General features: G+C 42.8%; 1 pseudogene across 1 annotated transcript; it reads right to left on the bottom strand.

Moving 5' to 3' along the window:
• Positions 1–3037: 3037 nt before the first annotated feature.
• On the bottom strand, positions 3038–18467 carry LOC311134018 (tRNA (guanine(6)-N(2))-methyltransferase THUMP3-like; annotated as a pseudogene). The gene is made up of 4 exons (XR_014615387.1): positions 18432–18467; positions 4885–4962; positions 4217–4708; positions 3038–3057 (listed from the first exon to the last, which is right to left on the bottom strand). The product of XR_014615387.1 is annotated as a tRNA (guanine(6)-N(2))-methyltransferase THUMP3-like (transcript).
• Positions 18468–18809: the final 342 nt, after the last annotated feature.

Raw genomic sequence — 18809 nt, 5'->3', positions numbered from 1 at the left:
CACCCCGTCACAAAACACTCATTGCACAAACCATTCACGCTAAAACACCACAATATTGTTGGAGAAAAGCCATCTGGCCAAGGGCCCATGTACACCAGAAACAGAGTAGACTCAGTCCATACTATACTCTCACAACAGGTTTGTTCACAAAGACAATAGTGGTGTGGATTAATGAAATCAATATGATACAACTTCCTCAACTACTCATTTTCTGGAAATTTACCTGATGCCATCCGGTACAGACAGGTTAGGAGACACGTCTATCCACCCCACTCCACCACGAATTACACAGTCTTACGTAAGAGAGCATTTCTTATCCTGGGTCAGGATGACAGCCTTCCCTGAGCCTGGTCTGGACACCCAAGCCATTTCTCTTACGCAGGGCGGATACAGGTCCCAGTTGTATAAGAAAACCACACAAAGTACACGTCAGCCATGTAAACAATATGAATACATTCCATTAATAAATGACCCATATCTGGGAGGTTTAGTCAACGTTGAGTGTTGTTAATTGAAACAGTACAGTGGTATCTACCTCTTCCCAAAGGGCATGTCAGTGATAATGATGTCCACTGAGCTGGTTCTCATGGGCAGATGACACAGGTCCCACTGCACCGTGTCTATGGGCAGCCTGGGTGTACTGCAGGGTTGGGGAGTTTATACTGTGCATTCGGAAAGTATTAAGACCCCTTGATTTTTCCACATTTTGTTACGTTACAGCCTTATACTAAAATTGATCAAATTGTTTTTTTCCCCCTCGTCAACCTACACACAATACCCCATAATGACAAAGCAAAAACAGGTTTTTAGAAATGTTTGCAAATGTATTCAAAATAAAAAAAAGTAAATATCACATTTACATAAGTATTCAGACCCTTTACTCAATACTTTGTTGAAGCAACTTTGGCAGTGATTACAGCCTTGAGTCTTCTTGGGTATGACACTACAAGCTTGGCACACCTGTATTTGGGCAGTTTCTCTCATTCTTCTCTGCAGATCCTCTCAAGCACTGTCAGGTTGGATGGGGAGCGTCGCTGTACAGCTATTTTCAGGTCTCTCCAGAGATGCTCGATTGGGTTCAAGTCCGGGCTCTGGCTGGGCCACTCAAGGACATTCAGAGACTTGTTCCAAAGCCACTTCTGCGTTGTCTTGGTTGTGTGCTTAGGGTTGTTGTCCTGTTGGAAGGTGAACCTTCACCCCAGTCTGAGGTCCTGAGCGCTGTGGAGCAGGTTTTAATCAAGGATCTCTCTGTACTGTGCTCCGTTCATCTTTCCCTCGATCCTGACTAGTCTCCCAGTCCCTGCTGCTGAAAAACATCCCCACAGCATGATGCTGCCACCACCATGCTTCACCGTAGGGATGGTGCCAGGTTTCCTCCAGACGTGACGCTTGGCATTCAGGCCAAAGAGTTCAATCTTTGTTTCATCAGACCAGAGAATCTTGTTTCTCATGGTCTGAGAGTCCTTTAGGTGCCTTTTGGCAAACTCCAAGCGGGCTGTCATGTGCCTTTTACTGAGGAGTGGCTTCCGTCTGGCCACTCTACCATTAAGGCCTGATTGGTGGAGTGCTGCAGAGATGGTTGTCCTTCTGAAAGGTTCTCCCATCTCCACAGAGGAACTCTGGAGCTTTGTAAGGTTTGGCCAGGCGGCCAGCTCTAGGTAGAGTCTTGGTGGTTCCAAACTTCTTCCATTTAAGAATGATGGAGGTCACTGTGTTGTTGGGGACCTTCAATGCTGCAGAAATGTTTTGGTACCCTTCCCCAGATCTGTGCCTCGATACAATCCTGTCTCTGAGCTCTACGGACAATTCCTTTGACCTCATGGCTTGGTTTTTGCTCTGACATGCACTGTCAACTGTGGGACCTTATATAGACAGATGTGTGCCTTTCCAAATCATGTCCAGTCAATTTAATTTACCACAGATGGACTCCAATCAAGTTGTAGAAACATCTTAAGGTTGATCAATGGAAACAGGATGCACCTGAGCTCAATTTCGAGTCTCATAGCAAAGGTCTGCATACTTATGTAAATGTTATATTTCCGTAAATAAATTAGCAAACGTCTAAAAACCATTTTGCTTTGTCATTATGGGGTATTGTGTGTAGATAGATGGGGAAAAACGATTAAATCAATTTTAGAATTAAGGCTTTAACGTAACAAAATGTGGAAAAAGTAAAGTGGTCTGAATACTTTCCGAATGCACTGTAGATTTAACACAACTAACGATCAAAGGGATCTCATCACTTTGTCTTGCATGATCCAACATCAAAGCCATCATTTTCTATGTTGTGAGGGGTGACTATTCACATGAAGTCACTTATGTATGGTTTGATTTGCTGTCTCACCTGCCCTTGTCTCTTCTTCTGGATGTGACAGATGTTGTTGACTGTGCGGCTCACTGCCATGTCATGGTTGTCTCCGGCCAGGTAGAAACGCGTGCTGCCATTCAATGGCTCCCTGGTAGAGACATTCAATTACTCAGTAGGCTATACTATCTGATTACTACTTCATGGAAGGCAAAGTCAGTTACCGTAGTCAAATTTGATTTTTTTCAAAACATTATGTGATTCTCCGTCTTACCTCCAAAGGTATAGCTCCAGTTCCACACATGGGATCAAGTATAACATCAGGTGCCTGAGGCTTACGGAGTCTGTACAATGAGAGAGACTCACAAATATCACATTTGTCTTTATGCCAAATATGATTTTCACATATATGAATCAATTAGAGGAAACATACTTTACATGAAGCACTACTGTATATATTGTGTGTATATCAAAACAGGTTGCATCAAGAAATCACATAATGGGGTCCCTTTATCCCAATCTGTATTGCACCCATGCATTATCACAGTGCCAGCATGAGGTAGAGAGAACTTTGTGTGTTTAGCTTGACTGTAATGATTGTGAATGGAGGGAGAGTAGGAGACCTGAGCATGCCATAGCACAGGGTGGAGCGCAGCGTGGTGGGTCCAAAGTGGGTGATGTTTCTTCTGTGGAGACTCCTCTGCCAGGGCAATGCCAATCACTACCTCAACATTATTGATGTTCAGCAGGACCTGGTAACACACACACAGAAAATATAATGGAAACACACTCATCACCCATTTCAATGACCAGAAACTTGAGTCATTTGATTTTACATCACATTACGTGTAATAAAAAGCATGAGCTGGTGCACACCCAGAGAAAATTATTTAGTGTAGAGGTGCTGACTAACGGTGAATAAACTGTAAGAGGTGTCAGAGGAAGGCCCTCAAAATTGTCAAAGACTCCAGCCACCCTAGTCATAGACTGTTCTCTCTGCTACCGCACGGCAAGCGGTACCGGAGTGCCAAGTCTAGGTCCAAAAGACTTCTCAACAGCTTCTACCCCCAAGCCATAAGACTCCTGAACAGCTAATCATGGCTACCCGGACTATTTGCACTGCCCCCCCACCCCATCCTTTTTACGCTGCTGCTACTCTGTTAAGTAAGTACTTATGCATAGTCACTTTAACTCTACCCACATGTACATATTACCTCAACTACCTCAACTAGCCGGTGCCCCCGCACATTGACTCTGCAACGGTACCCCCCTGTATATATAGCCTCCCTACTGTCACTTTATTTTACTGTATATATAGCCTCCCTACTGTCACTTTATTTTACTTCTGCTCTTTTTTTCTCAACACTTTTTTTGTTGTTGTTTTATTCTTACTTTTTTTGTTTAAAATAAATGCACTGTTGGTTAAGGGCTGTAAGTAAGCATTTCACTGTAATGTCTGCACCTGTTGTATTCGGCGCATGTGACCAATAAAATTTGATTTGATTTGAAGATATAAAAACAAAGAGAGTCGCACACTCCATATGTATAACCTCCCAGTAATTTATTGGGTAAATAAACACCAGTCTCGGCATCACTGTGCCGAAACGTTGGGTGTTTTTTTACCCAATAAATGACTGGGAGGTTATACATATGGAGTGTGTGACTCTCTTTGTTTTTATATACATCACATTACGTGACCATACCTATTTATTTAGATGGAAAATATTTATACTCAGAACTGTTATTCCTTCCCTCTTTGTTTTCTTTTTAACGTAATCAATTCAAGAGTTATGTGTCTCACAGGCTTATCTTGACAAGCATGTGAGCAAGAGGGTTTCTTTTGGCTAGGGCAGAGGAATTCAGTGGGTGCCAGTCCCGTTGGAACAGGCTGCAATGTTATGTTATGTTTACCCTCGATATCAAACTTGGTCATGTCCGCTTTCCACTGGAAGAAGTCTTGCACGGCGCCACCAAAGTCCCTGGTGGTCTCGTTTGGGGAGAAGCTGTGTTTGTCTCCTGCTCTGCTGCACGTCACACATAACTTCAGAACCTTCGCCCTGGGCTCCTGCCCCTCTGGCTCCTGCCCCTCCACCGTCTGCTGCGCACTCTGGGGGCTGTTCTCCAGGTCAGGTGACCCGGCCTCCCCTCGCCCCCACGCCCTGGCCTGCAGTAGGTGCCTCAAGCTCCAGCTTCTCTGTCTCCGTGGTGACAGTCTCCACGGCGTCCCTCTCCACAACGGCTTTGTTGGCTTTGCCTCGGTCTCTATCTCTCCCTACTCTCCCATTGGGACCGTCTATGGGGTCCCCTCTTCTTCTTCAGAGAGGTGTTCAGTTTCCAGACCTTCAATGCATTGGTCCATGGCAGCTTGGAGGCCAGCTTCTGCAAGTCCTCCAATGTCTCATCCTGTTGGACAGAACTGGTAATGTTTCTATCAAATACCCTGAGAGGGAGAGGCACGTTATAAAGTGTAGGGGACTGGTCTTTCATTACCAACGTGAATGTTATAGTTTAAATGAAAGTGTAAGAGCTGTATGAATTCAGGTTCCTTATTGGCTGTGCTGTAATAAAAAGAGACATACCTTTGAGTCTTTAAACTGATAGTTGTCATACTCTTCAACCACAACAAACAAGTTGTCCACAGACCTCAGAGTATGCACCTAGAAAGAGGAGGCACTGGTAAAAAAGCTAGGCTATATTTTGAATTTATTCAATGGTATGGTCACAGACAAGGTAAACAAACCATTGTAAATGTGTGCAAAGTTAATCAAAAGTTTGATGACCACACTAAAGATTGAGGTTTTATAAAGAATTTAAAATCAGTTTCAATAGCATCCTTATTTAATCATAATCACAATGCTCTTGTGATAGTCATAATAAAGTAGCCAATAAAACATCATATGGTTTTGCAATACTTGTAAATCAAGATGAAAGGATATTGGACTAATTCTGGAGTTACAGTAATAGTAAATGTAGGCTGGGTTGTTCCACCTATAGAGTGGATTTTGGGTAATGTAATTTGGTTTTTTCCCCAACTTAATAAAAAACAGAATTCCATTTCATGAGGTTAAATTAAGAAAAATGACTAAAATAACTATAGCCATACAGTGCCTTTAGAAAGTATTCACACCGCTTGACTTTTTCCTCATTTTGTTGTGTTACAAAGTGGGATTAAAATTGATTTAATTGTAATTTTTTTGTCAACTGTCTACACAAAATACTCTGTAATGTAAAAGTGGAAGAAAAATTATAACATTTGTGAAACATTTTTGAAAAACAAAACACTAATATATCTTGATTAGATAAGTATTCAACTTCCTGAGCCAATACATGTTAGAATCACCTTTGTCAGCTATTACAGCTGTGAGTCTTTCTGGGTAAGTCTCTAAGAGCTTTGCTCACCTGGATTGTACAATATTTGCACATTATTCTTTTAAAAATTCTTCAAGCTCTGTCAAGTTTGTTGTTGATCATTACTAGACAGCCATTTACAAGTCTTGCCATAGATTTTCAAGCCGATTTAAGTCAAAACTGTAACTAGGCCACTGTAACTAGGCCACAACTCCAGTGTAGATTTAGCTTGTGTTTTAGGTTATTGTCCTGCTGAAAGGTGAATTTGTCTCACAATGTCTGTTGGAAAGCAGACTGAACCATCTATGATTTTGCCTGTGCTTAGCTCTATTCCATTTATTTTTATCCCCAAAACATTCCGTAGTCCTTCCCAATGACAAGCATACTCATAACATGATGCAGCCACCACCATGCTTGAAAATATGAAGAGTGTTACTCAGTGATGTGTTGTGTTTGCCCCAAACATACCGCTTTGTATTCAGGACATAAACTTAATTTCTTTGCCACATTTTTAGAAGTTTTACTTTAGTGCCTTATTGCAAACAGGATGCATGTTTTGGAATATTTTTATTCTGTACAGTATTCCTTCTCACTTTGTCAATTAGGTTAGTATTGTGGAGTAACTACAATGTTGTTGATCCATCCTCAGTTTTCTCCTATCACAGCCATTAAACTCTGTAACTGTTTTAAAGTCACCATTGGCCTCATGGTGAAATCCCTGAGTGGTATCCTTCCTCTCCGGCAACTAAGTTAGGAAGGACGCCTGTATCTTTGTAGTGACTGGGTGTATTGACACACCATCCAAAGTGTAATTAATAACTTCACCATGCTCAGAGGGATATTTAATGTCTGCTTTTTTATATACACTATTATTGCACACTTATTATGTGACTTGTTAAGCCATTTTCTACTCCTGAACGTATTTAGGCTTGCCATAACAAAGGGGTTGAATACTTATTGACTAAAGATATTTCAGCTTTTCATTTTTCATTCATTTGTAAAAATTCCTAAAAACATAATTACACTTTGACATTATGGGGTATTGTGTGTAGGCCAGTAACACAACATTTCGATTTAATCTATTTTAAATTCAGGCTGTAACACAACGAAATGTGGAAAAAGTCAATGGGTGTGAATACTTTCTGAAGACACTAAGTCCCCTTGTGACAGGGGGAATGGACGCTTGTTATGTGCAACAGAGAGGGGCAATTTAATGCAAGCTTCACAATTGTTTTTGAAATTGTTAAAACATTTCGAGGTTACCTGTCTATGAGTAATAGGGTTGACGTGTTATGCTCGACCCCCTCAGTTTTCTAACCACAAAACACCCACAATTGGCCAAAAAGAGTAGAAACAGCTCACCTGCTTTTACACTATGATTTGACTTTTAGATGTTCAATGTTTATTTTGAAAAAAATATTTAAAAAACATTAAAACAAGAGTTCAGTTCAGGTAACAGTGTTGACCTTAAAATGAGGGAGAACGTACATGAATTACTAATCACGTGAAATAAATAAGAATCTTCAGAAATGACTTTGTCTAAGCAACAAAGTAGCTAGGGCTGAATGCACTCATGACTCTATTCTATGCACACCAAAATTACTATGGTTATGTGTTTCTCTAAAGTGTCTTGTGAAAGCGTAACACTAAGATTGTATTTGATAATTTAGCTAGTCATGCTGGCAGTATAATTTTTTTTCAAATGATGCCAACCCGATGGATTTCTAATGGACTGTTTTCAGATTGCGTATATAACAACAGTAATTGTGTGATGGTGGGGATGCAGGGCTGTGTTCCAAACAAACACAAAACTACAAGTGTGCTTGCTTCAGTTCCTCAAAGGCACAGCTAGGGGAGTTAAAGGAAAGCTTCACCCATTTTGAATGTTATACTGTTTTTCTTCATCTCTGAGTGATGTTCTTTCAATTCCCTGGGTAATTTCATGTTTTCACATGTATCTGAGTTATTGGCATTCCTATATCCATCCTGCCCTGCCTTTCGAAAGTATTTGAAAGCCAAGTTAACAAACAGATCACAGACCATTTCGAATCCCACCGTACCTTCTCCGCTATGCAATCTTGTTTTCGAGCTGGTCATGGGTGCACCTCAGCCACGCTCAAGGTCCTAAACGATATTATAACCGTGATCGATAAAAGACAGTACCGTGCAGCCGTCTTCATCGACCTGGCCAAGGCTTTCGACTCTGTCTATCACCGCATTCTTATTGGCAGACTAAATAGCCTTGGTTTCTCAAATGACTGCCTCGCCTGGTTCACCAACTACTTCTCAGATAGAGTTAAATGTGTCAAATCAGAGGGCCTGTTGTCTGGACCTATGGCAGTCTCTATGGGGGTGCCACAGGGTTCAATTCTCGGGCCGACTCTATTATCTGTGTATATCAATGATGTCGCTCTTGCTGCTGGTGACTCTCAGATCCACCTCTACGCAGACGACACCATTTTGTATACATCTGGCCCTTCATTGGACACTGAGTTAACAAACCTCCAAACAAGCTTCAATGCCATACAACATTCCTTCCGTAGCCTCCAACTGCTCTTAAACGTTAGTAAAACTAAATGCATGCTCTTCAATCGAACGCTGCTTGCACCCACCCGCCCGACTAGAATCACTACTCTCGGCGGGTCTGACTTAGAATATGTGGACAACTACAAATACCTAGGTGTCTGGTTAGACCGTAAACTCTCCTTCCAGACTCACATTAAGCCTCTCCAATCCAAAGTTAAATCTAGAATCGGCTTCCTATTTCGCAACAAAGCCTCCTTCACTCATGCTGCCAAACATGCCCTCGTAAAACTGACTATCCTACCGATCCTTGACTTTGGCGATGTCATTTACAAAATAGCCTCCAACACTCTACTCAGCAAATTGGATGTAGTCTATCACAGTGCCATCAGTTTCGTCACCAAAGCCCCATATACTACCCACCATTGTGACCTGTACGCTCTCGTTGGCTGGCCCTCAATACATATTTGTCGCCAAACCCACTGGCTCCAGGTCATCTATAAATCACTTCTAGGCAAATCCCCGCCTTATCTTAGCTCATTGGTCACCATAGCAACACCCACCCGTAGTATACGCTCCAGCAGGTATATCTCACTGGTCATCCCCAAAGCCAACACCTCCTTTGGCCGCCATTCCTTCCAGTTCTCTGCTGCCAATGACTGGAACGAACTGCAAAAATCTCTGTAGCTGGAGACTCTTATCTCCCTCACTAACTTTAAGCATCAGTTGTCAGAGCAGCTTACCGATCACTGCACCTGTACACACCCCATCTGTAATTAGTCCACCCAACTACCTCATCCCCATATTTATTTATTTTCCTCATTTGCACCCCAGTATCTCTATTTGCACATCATCTTCTGCACATCTATTACTCCAGTGTTAATGCTAAATTGTAATTATTTTGCACTATGGCCTATTTATTGCCTTACCTCCATAACTTACTACATTTGCACACACTGTATATAGATTGTCTATTGTGTTATTGACTGTACGTTTTGTTTATCCCATATGTAACTCTGTGTTGTTGTTGTTTTTATCGCACTGCTTTGCTTTATCTTGGCCAGGTCGCAGTTGTAAATGAGAACTTGTTCTCAACTGGCTTACCTGGTTAAATAAAGGTTAAATAGATAAAAAAGCAGGCGGAAATCTCTCCGGTATGACGTAGCACTGCGATAAAGTCGCTCTCACTACACTGGAAGTTAATAGGAATAGGACTTTTAGATCGCGAAAACGTATATCATGTCAGATTTCAACACTGGCAGATGTCATAACTGGGGACGATGTCTTCTCTCGAATGATCCATTGATCATATTTTTGCGACATTCCTACCTTGAGAAATGTGTAATTTTAATGGAGGGTCTAGCACATTTTTCCTACAGGTCTGCCTCTTTAGTCCAGGGTGCATTGCGTGATGCATTGCCAGAGATATTATAGAAAGGAGATAGGAATCCAATGAAAGAAGGAAGTATAACGCCCCACCCAGCAGACTATCGACCAATCGTGTTCACGTTGCTAATAGTCACGCAATCCCTTCTCAAAGTCAGTGTATATGTTGAGAAACATGCCTATTTTCCTCGGAAGTCCGTAATATCACGATTCCAAAGCTATACATTATTACAGATAGCAAGTTAATTATCTCACATCTCGGAAAAGATTTGTAATGTTGTACTTCTTGTTGATTACATTTGTGCTAATGTTGGGTTTTTGAACTCCCTTGAAAGAGAGCTCTCCTTGTCTCAGAATCGCCCAGAATGCACCGTACGGCCCATTGACGTAACATGGGAAACGTTTCCCATCTCCTCAGAAGTATATCTGCCGCTGCGAATGTCAGACTCCACTCTGAGAACGGGTAGCTGATGGAGACAGAAAATGGCGGAAGCGGATGATGAAGTGGAATCTGAATACAATGGCGGTAGAATCAAGGAGAATTTGAGTATTGTTCAAAAGAATGGAAAACGGAGCAAAGTAGGGTACAGTGATGAGAATGACCCTTTAAGTATGTCTTGTTAATAAGGAGCAGCTGAGCAGAGTACCAATCTTGAAGAAACCATTTGAGTTATCCAAACTGGTGGAGAGAGTGTTGGGTAAAGTGAAGGATGTGAGGATCACGAGTGGCGGGCTTGTTTTGATTTTTTGTCATTCTGCGGATCAGAAGGAACGTGCGTTGTGTCTTAATCGATTTGGTAAGTTTGAAGTGTTGTGTGTGTCGCTTCGGAACAGGCACCCCTTAAGGGGGTTATATCTGGCGTTTCGTGGTTAGTTGATTTGGAAGAGATGAAACATATTCCTGGAGTGATTGAAGCACTTCGGATGAATCGAGTGGTGAATGGGGAAAAAGTGAAGAGTTTATGTTATTTTGTTTTTTGAAATGGAGTCCATCCCTAATGAAGTGCGGTTAGGGTATATTAACTACAGAGTTAGAACATTTATCCCAATAACAATGCAGTGTGAACGTTGTAAAGCTTTTGGTCATGTAGAAAGTGTTTGCCGAAGGGAGAAGCCGAGATGTACAAGATGTGGAAAATATCATATGTGTTATAAAAGTGAAGACAATGTGACATGTTGTAATTGCTGTGGGAATCATGAAGCCACGTCTTCTGAATGCCCCACAAGGGTAAAAGAGAATGAGGTGGCAAAGTCAGGGTTGCACAGAGCATTTCATATGCAGAAGTGTGAAAAGGGCACTGCCAAGGTGGAGAAAAGATCGAGGAAGATTGAAATCATTGTGATTGCGGCAGAGCGGTTCCTGGGGCTGAAATATTTCACAGCAAGGGACTTACATGGAATATTAGCAAGAGTCGTTCTACCTTCTCAGGTCCTATAGCCTCAGAAGGGAGGTATGGAGAACTAAAAGGAGGAAGAAGTGGGAGTTTAGTTTGTTTTGGCAATGTACTATTTTTAATTAGGGTGGATTGTTAGAATCACTATTCATTATGGATTTATTTTTATTTTGGTTTCAAAACGTCGAGTTGGTGGCGGCAATACAACTTTTGGATGTAGTCCGCCATAAAACCCACAGAAGAAGAAGAAGAAGACATATTAAAGACTCCACTGTGAGGCACATTGATCTGCAGGTTGAACATGGTGAGATTGTAGACTCCTAAATTGATAGTGCAGTCTGTTTAGGCGATTTTACAGCCAACTAGCTACTTTTCATGCGGATATTGTCTTTGGTATTATTGTGTGCAGCTACATTTGCTAGCTAGCTTGCCAGCCAGCCCATAGAGAGAGCATTGCATTGTGGATTTTGTAGTCGACTTCAGCTGCAACAGATTTCCACAACGATTTTCCATGTTGCTACCAACCTTATTATAATGCCAAAATGAAACATTTGTTCACCAAAAATGCTGTTCTCACATATTATTGTTAATTAAAGGAATGTTTTTTCTCCTTAAAAAAAAACGTTATAGTTTAAGGCTCTTTCTTGAATCATAAAAGTTCATTGGAAATACTTAGGAACTGTGCACACTTTGGAGAGGTGTGTGTGGCCACTTGGAGACACCAGTTAGGCCTCTCATTAAAACCCCTGTCATTGTTTTGTCTTATATTGCACCTACCCCAAATTTTCATGCAACATTATTTTGTTGATATACAATTTGATCTCTGAGAAATTAAGATAATTGATTGCACCCAAATTCCCCCCCCCCCCATGCTTTGGTTTTCTTTACCTGACCACTGTTTCAAATGCAAACTTTTTTTGTGGCACAAATGAGAACTGATACTAGGGATGGGCATTTGCCAATATTTTGACTGTTGGAATAAAAATGTTTAACACAAGGCTCGCACTGGAAATAAATATGTGCGCATTTATCTATAGGCCTATGCCAACAGTGCACGACAATGCCTAATTTATCATAGCAATTAGGATTTGTTATGTGTAATGGTTAAATTGCCCCATTATATACTGAGTATACAAAACATTAAGAACACCCGCGTTTTCCTTGACATAGACTGACCAGGTGAAAGCTATGATCCCTTATTGATGTCACTTGTTGAATCCACTTCAATCAGTGTAGATGAAAGGGAGGAGAAAGATTAAAGAAGGCTTTTAAACCTTGAGACAATTGAGACATGGATTGTGTGTGTGTGTGCAATTCAGAGGGTGAATGGGCAAGACAAAATATTTAAGTGCCTTTGAACGGGGTATGGTAGTAGGTGCCAGGCGCACAGGTTTGTGTCAAGAACTGCAACACTGCTGGGTTTTTAACGCTCAAAAGTTTCCCGTGTTGTCCACCACCTAAAGGTCATCCAGCCAACTTGACACAACTGTGGGAAGCATTTAGGGTCAACATGGGCCAACATCCCTGTGGAACGCTTTCGACACCTTGTAGAGTCCGCGCCCGACGAATTTAGGTGCAACTCAATATTGGAAGATGTTCTTAATGTTTTGTACACTGAGTGTATATCTGGGGAATGGTGTTGAAAGTTTCCAAGAGCACAGTGGTCTCCAATATTGGGAAATTGAAAAAATATGGAACTACCCAGACTCTGCCTAGAGCTGGCCGTCCGACCAAACTAAGCAACAGGGCAACAAGGACCTTGGCTGAGATGGGAGAACTTGCCAGAAGGACAAAAGTCTCTACAGCAATTCACCCTTTTACCTCCCAAGGGAGATTTCAGCTGTTATCGTGACTGTTGGATACATTCCACCTCAGGACAAGAAATATAACAAGCTGGCACTTAACGAACTGTACGAGGCTATAACCAAGCAGAAAAACTTACATCCAGAGACCACTTTTCTTCTTGCCGGCGATTTTATTTCTGCGTCATAAAGACATGTGATGCCCAACTTCCATCAACACATCTCCCTCACCACTAGGGGCGATAAAGTCCTAGACCACTGTTATTCTATCCACAAGCAAGCATACAAGGCCCTCCCTCGTCCGCCATTCGGCAAATCAAATCATGACTCCGTACTCCTACTTTCTGTTTACAAGCAGAAGCTCAAAACAGGAATTACCCTGACTCACTCCGTTTAGAAATGGTCTCCAGAATCAGAGATTATGCTACAGGATGGCTTTGCTAGCGCTGATTGGAATATGTTTCGGGACTCCGCCGATAACGTAGACGAGCTAACCTCCTCCATCACCGGCCTCATTAGGAAATGCATCGGCGACAGTTACGTTTCGATGCTTTCCCAATCAAAAGCCTTGGATTAACACTGAGGTTGGCGCTAAACTAAAGGATAGGGCTACCGCGCACAGGTCTGTCGCAGACAACCCTGAGGCTATGGCTGAGGACAGAAAAAAGTACAAGAAGTCCTGCTATGACCTCCCTAGAGTCATCAAACAAGAAAAAGGGCAATATAGGAATAAAGAGGAATCATATTACACTGGCTCTGACGCCTGCCGCATGTGGCAGGGGCTACAGTCCATTACGGATTACAAAGGAAGACCCAGCCGTGATCTGCCCAACGATGCCTCTTTACCAGACAAACTCAAAATGCACGCTTTGACAATAACAACATTGTGCCGGGTGTGAGGGCCGCCACCGACCCAGAAGTTGGGTGATCTCGCTCTCCGAGGCAGACGTGAGTAAAGTCTTTAATCAGGTCAATACCCGCAAGGGCGCGGGGCCCGATGGTATTCCAGGGCGCGTTCTCAGAGCATGCGCAGAACAGCTGGCAGGTACAGTGGGAAAAAAAAGTATTTAGTCAGCCACCAATTGTGCAAGTTCTCCCACTTAAAAAGATGAGAGAGGCCTGTAATTTTCATCATAGGTACACGTCAACTATGACAGACAAATTGAGAATCAGAATCCAGAAAATAACATTGTAGGATTTTTAATGAATTTATTTGCAAATTATGGTGGAAAATAGGTATTTGGTCACCTACAAACAAGCAAGATTTCTGGCTCTCACAGACCTGTAACTTCTTCTTTAAGAGGCTCCTCTGTCCTCCACTCGTTACCTGTATTAATGGCACCTGTTTGAACTTGTTATCAGTATAAAAGACACCTGTCCACAACCTCAAACAGTCACACTCCAAACTCCACTATGGCCAAGACCAAAGAGCTGTCAAAGGACACCAGAAACAAAATTGTAGACCTGCACCATGCTGGGAAGACTGAATCTGCAATAGGTAAGCAGCTTGGTTTGAAGAAATCAACTGTGGGAGCAATTATTAGGAAATGGAAGACATACAAGACCACTGATAATCTCCCTCGATCTGGGGCTCCACGCAAGATCTCACCCCGTGGGGTCAAAATGATCACGGTGAGCAAAAATCCCAGAACCACACGGGGGGACCTAGTGAATGACCTGCAGAGAGCTGGGACCAAAGTAACAAAGCCTACCATCAGTAACACACTACGCCGCCAGGGACTCAAATCCTGCAGTGCCAGACGTGTCCCCCTGCTTAAGCCAGTACATGTCCAGGCCCGTCTGAAGTTTGCTAGAGTGCATTTGGATGATCCAGAAGAGGATTGGGAGAATGTCACATGGTCAGATGAAACCAAAATATAACTTTTTGGTAAAAACTCAACTCGTCGTGTTTGGAGGACAAAGAATGCTGAGTTGCATCCAAAGAACACCATACCTACTGTGAAGCATGGGGGTGGAAACATCATGCTTTGGGGCTGTTTTTCTGCAAAGGGACCAGGACGACTGATCCGTGTAAAGGAAAGAATGAATGGGGCCATGTATCGTGAGATTTTGAGTGAAAACCTCCTTCCATCAGCAAGGGCATTGAAGATGAAACGTGGCTGGGTCTTTCAGCATGACAATGATCCCAAACACACCGCCCGGGCAACGAAGGAGTGGCTTCGTAAGAAGCATTTCAAGGTCCTGGAGTGGCCTAGCCAGTCTCCAGATCTCAACCCCATAGAAAATCTTTGGAGGGAGTTGAAAGTCTGTGTTGCCCAGCGACAGCCCCAAAACATCACTTCTCTAGAGGAGATCTGCATGGAGGAATGGGCAAATACCAGCAACAGTGTGTGAAAACCTTGTGAAGACTTACAGAAAACGTTTGACCTGTGTCATTGCCAACAAATGGTATACAGTGGGGAGAACAAGTATTTGATACACTGCCGATTTTGCAGGTTTTCCTACTTACAAAGCATGTAGAGGTCTGTAATTTTTATCATAGGTACACTTCAACTGTGAGAGACGGAATCTAAAACAAAAATCCAGAAAATCACATTGTATGATTTTTAAGTAATTAATTTGCATTTTATTGCATGACATAAGTATTTGATACATCAGAAAAGCAGAACTTAATATTTGATACAGAAACCTTTGTTTCCAATTACAGAGATCATATGTTTCCTGTAGGTCTTGACCAGGTTTGCACACACTGCAGCAGAGATTTTGGCCCACTCCTCCATACAGACCTTCTCCAGATCCTTCAGGTTTCGGGGCTGTCGCTGGGCAATACGGACTTTCAGCTCCCTCCAAAGATTTTCTATTGGGTTCAGGTCTGGAGACTGGCTAGGCCACTCCAGGACCTTGAGATGCTTCTTACAGAGCCACTCCTTAGTTGCCCTGGCTGTGTGTTTCGGGTCGTTGTCATGCTGGAAGACCCAGCCACGACCCATCTTCAATGCTCTTACTGAGGGAAGGAGGTTGTTGGCCAAGATCTCGTGATACATGGCCCCATCCATCCTCCCCTCAATACAGTGCAGTCGTCCTGTCCCCTTTGCAGAAAAGCATCCCCAAAGAATGATGTTTCCACCTCCATGCTTCACAGTTGGGATGGTGTTCTTGGGGTTGTACTCATCCTTCTTCTTCCTCCAAACACGGCGAGTGGAGTTTAGACCAAAAAGCTATATTTTTCTCATCAGACCACATGACCTTCTCCCATTCCTCCTCTGGATCATCCAGATGATCATTGGCAAACTTCAGACGGGACTGGACATGCGCTGGCTTGAGCAGGGGGACCTTGCGTGCGCTGCAGGATTTTAATCCATGACGGCGCAGTGTGTTACTAATGGTTTTCTTTGAGACTGTGGTCCCAGCTCTCTTCAGGTCATTGACCAGGTCCTGCCGTGTAGTTCTGGGCTGATCCCTCACCTTCCTCATGATCATTGATGCCCCACGAGGTGAGATCTTGCATGGAGCCCCAGACCGAGGGTAATTGACCGTCATCTTGAGCTTCTTCCATTTTCTAATAATTGCGCCAACAGTTGTTGCCTTCTCACCAAGCTGCTTGCCTATTGTCCTGTAGCCCATCCCAGCCTTGTGCAGGTCTACAATTTTATCCCTGATGTCCTTACACAGCTCTCTGGTCTTGGCCATTGTGGAGAGGTTGGAGTCTGTTTGATTGAGTGTGTGGACAGGTGTCTTTTATACAGGTAACGAGTTCAAACAGGTGCAGTTAATACAGGTAATGAGTGGAGAACAGGAGGGCTTCTTAAAGAAAAACTAACAGGTCTGTGAGAGCTGGAATTCTCACTGGTTGGTAGGTGATCAAATACTTATGTCATGCAATAAAATGCAAATTAATTACTTAAAAATCATACAATGTGATTTTCTGGATTCTTGTTTTAGATTCAGTCTCTCACAGTTGAAGTGTACCTATGATAAAAATTACAGACCTCTACATGCTTTGTAAGTAGGAAAACCTGCAAAATCGGCAGTGTATCAAATACTTGTTCTCCCCACTGTATAACAAAGTATTGAGAAACTTTTGTTATTGACCAAATACTTATTTTCCAAATTCATAAAAAATCCTACAATGTGATTTTCTGGATTTTCTTTCTCAATTTGTCTGTCATAGTTGACGTGTACCTATGATGAAAATTACAGGCCTCTCTCATCTTTTTAAGTGGGAGAACTTGCACAATTGGTGGCTGACTAAATACTTTTTTCCCCCACTGTATTTCACTCCAAGCATCAACCACTGTTTGAGGAACATGCAGCCTCTCGCTACGCGACAGGTGATATTCCGCCCAAACTCTGTATGACACGTGCTCTCCAACCCTGTTCCTGCAGCTACCCAGTGCTTAATTTGGGAAACCAAGTGAAATCTGTTCGGGAACATCGATAATAACATGTTTTCACAACTAAACATATTTAATTAAACTGTTGATAGCCCCTCTCTCTGCACGCTTGAGCAAGAAATGAAGGTGAGAGAGGAGGAGATGTAAATGCACGGTGTTGAGATATTCTGTAGCTAAAGGTAATGTGTCAGCCTATTAATTATGAAAATATAAAAAATACCCTTTTTTACTAGGCTATTCAAAATCAAATACAAATTCACTATAATTGTAGGCTAACTCTGTAAGCCGCCCTGCACAATCAATGAACAAACAGCATCGCCTAGGCCTATACATTCTCTCCCAGACTCATAGATAGAATGTTTGGAGTGTAGCAAAAGATAACCAGTCCATCCAGTAAGCATAATAATTCAATCCACACTCAAAGTCGACTACTAGAATTTGTTCAATTTTGGAGTATAGGCTAGACCAATTATGCACCAAAGACATCTTAAATCAGCTTTTTAAAAATGTTTTTCTGCCTTGTGTAAAATGCGGTAGGCTATGTATTGTATAACGGCACAATCATTATAAAAAAAAAAAAATACATTCGGGCTTGGGCTCATATATACATTTACATTTGAGTAATTTAGCAGACGCTCTTATCCAGAGTTTTTTTTCTCATTTTGTCTGTCATAGTTGACGTGTACCTATGATGAAAATTACAGGCCTCTCTCATCTTTTTAAGTGGGAGAACTTGCACAATTGGTGGCTGACTAAATACTTTTTTTCCCCACTGTATATTCACAGTAATTTTCAACCTATCCTTGTCCCAGTCTGTAATCCCCACATGTTTTAAGATGACCACAATCATTCCTGTTCCCAAGAACTCTAAGGCTTCATGCTATAATGACTACCGCCCTGTAGCACTCACATCTGTAATCCTGAAGTGCTTTGAAAGGCTGGTTATGGCACACATCAACTCCATCATCCCAGACACCGTCGACCCACTCCCAATTTACATACCGCAACAGATCCATAGACAACGCAATCTCAATTGCACTCCACACTGCCCTCACCCACCTAGATAAGAGGAATACCTATGTGAGAATGCTGTTCATTGACTACAGATCAGCATTCAACACCATTGTCCCCTACAAGCTCGTCACCAAGCTTAGGACCCTGGGACTGAACACCTCCCTCTGCAACTGGATCCTGGACTTCCTGCGAAGGCCGACCCCATGTGGTGAGGGTAGGCAACATCACCTCTGCCACGCTGACCCTCAACACGGGGGGCCCCACAGGGGTGTGTGCTTAGTCCCCTCCTGTACTACCTGTTCACCCACAACTGCATGACCACGCACGACTCAAACGCCATCATCAAGCTGACGACACGACGGTGGTAGGCCTGATCACCAGCGATGATGAGACAGCCTACGGGGAGGAGGTCAGTGACCTGGCAGTGTGGGGCCGGAACAACAACCTCCCTCTCAACATCAGTAAAACCAAGGAGCTGATCGTGGACTACAGGAAATGGGGGGGGGGGGGGGGTGAGCGCGCCCCCATCCACATCGACAGGGCTGCAGTGGAACGGGTCGAAGGCTTTAAGTTCCTCGGTGTCCAAATCACTAAGAACTTAAAATGGTCCACACACACTTGCACAGTCGTGAAGAAGGTGTGACAGCGCCTCTTCCACCTCAGGAAATTAAAGGTTTGGCAT

The sequence above is a fragment of the Coregonus lavaretus genome (genome assembly GCF_964263955.1).
Source record: "Coregonus lavaretus genome assembly, chromosome: 8".
In the NCBI taxonomy this organism is placed as follows: Eukaryota; Metazoa; Chordata; class Actinopteri; order Salmoniformes; family Salmonidae; genus Coregonus; species Coregonus lavaretus.
This window is presented reverse-complemented; position numbering and strand designations above follow the sequence as displayed.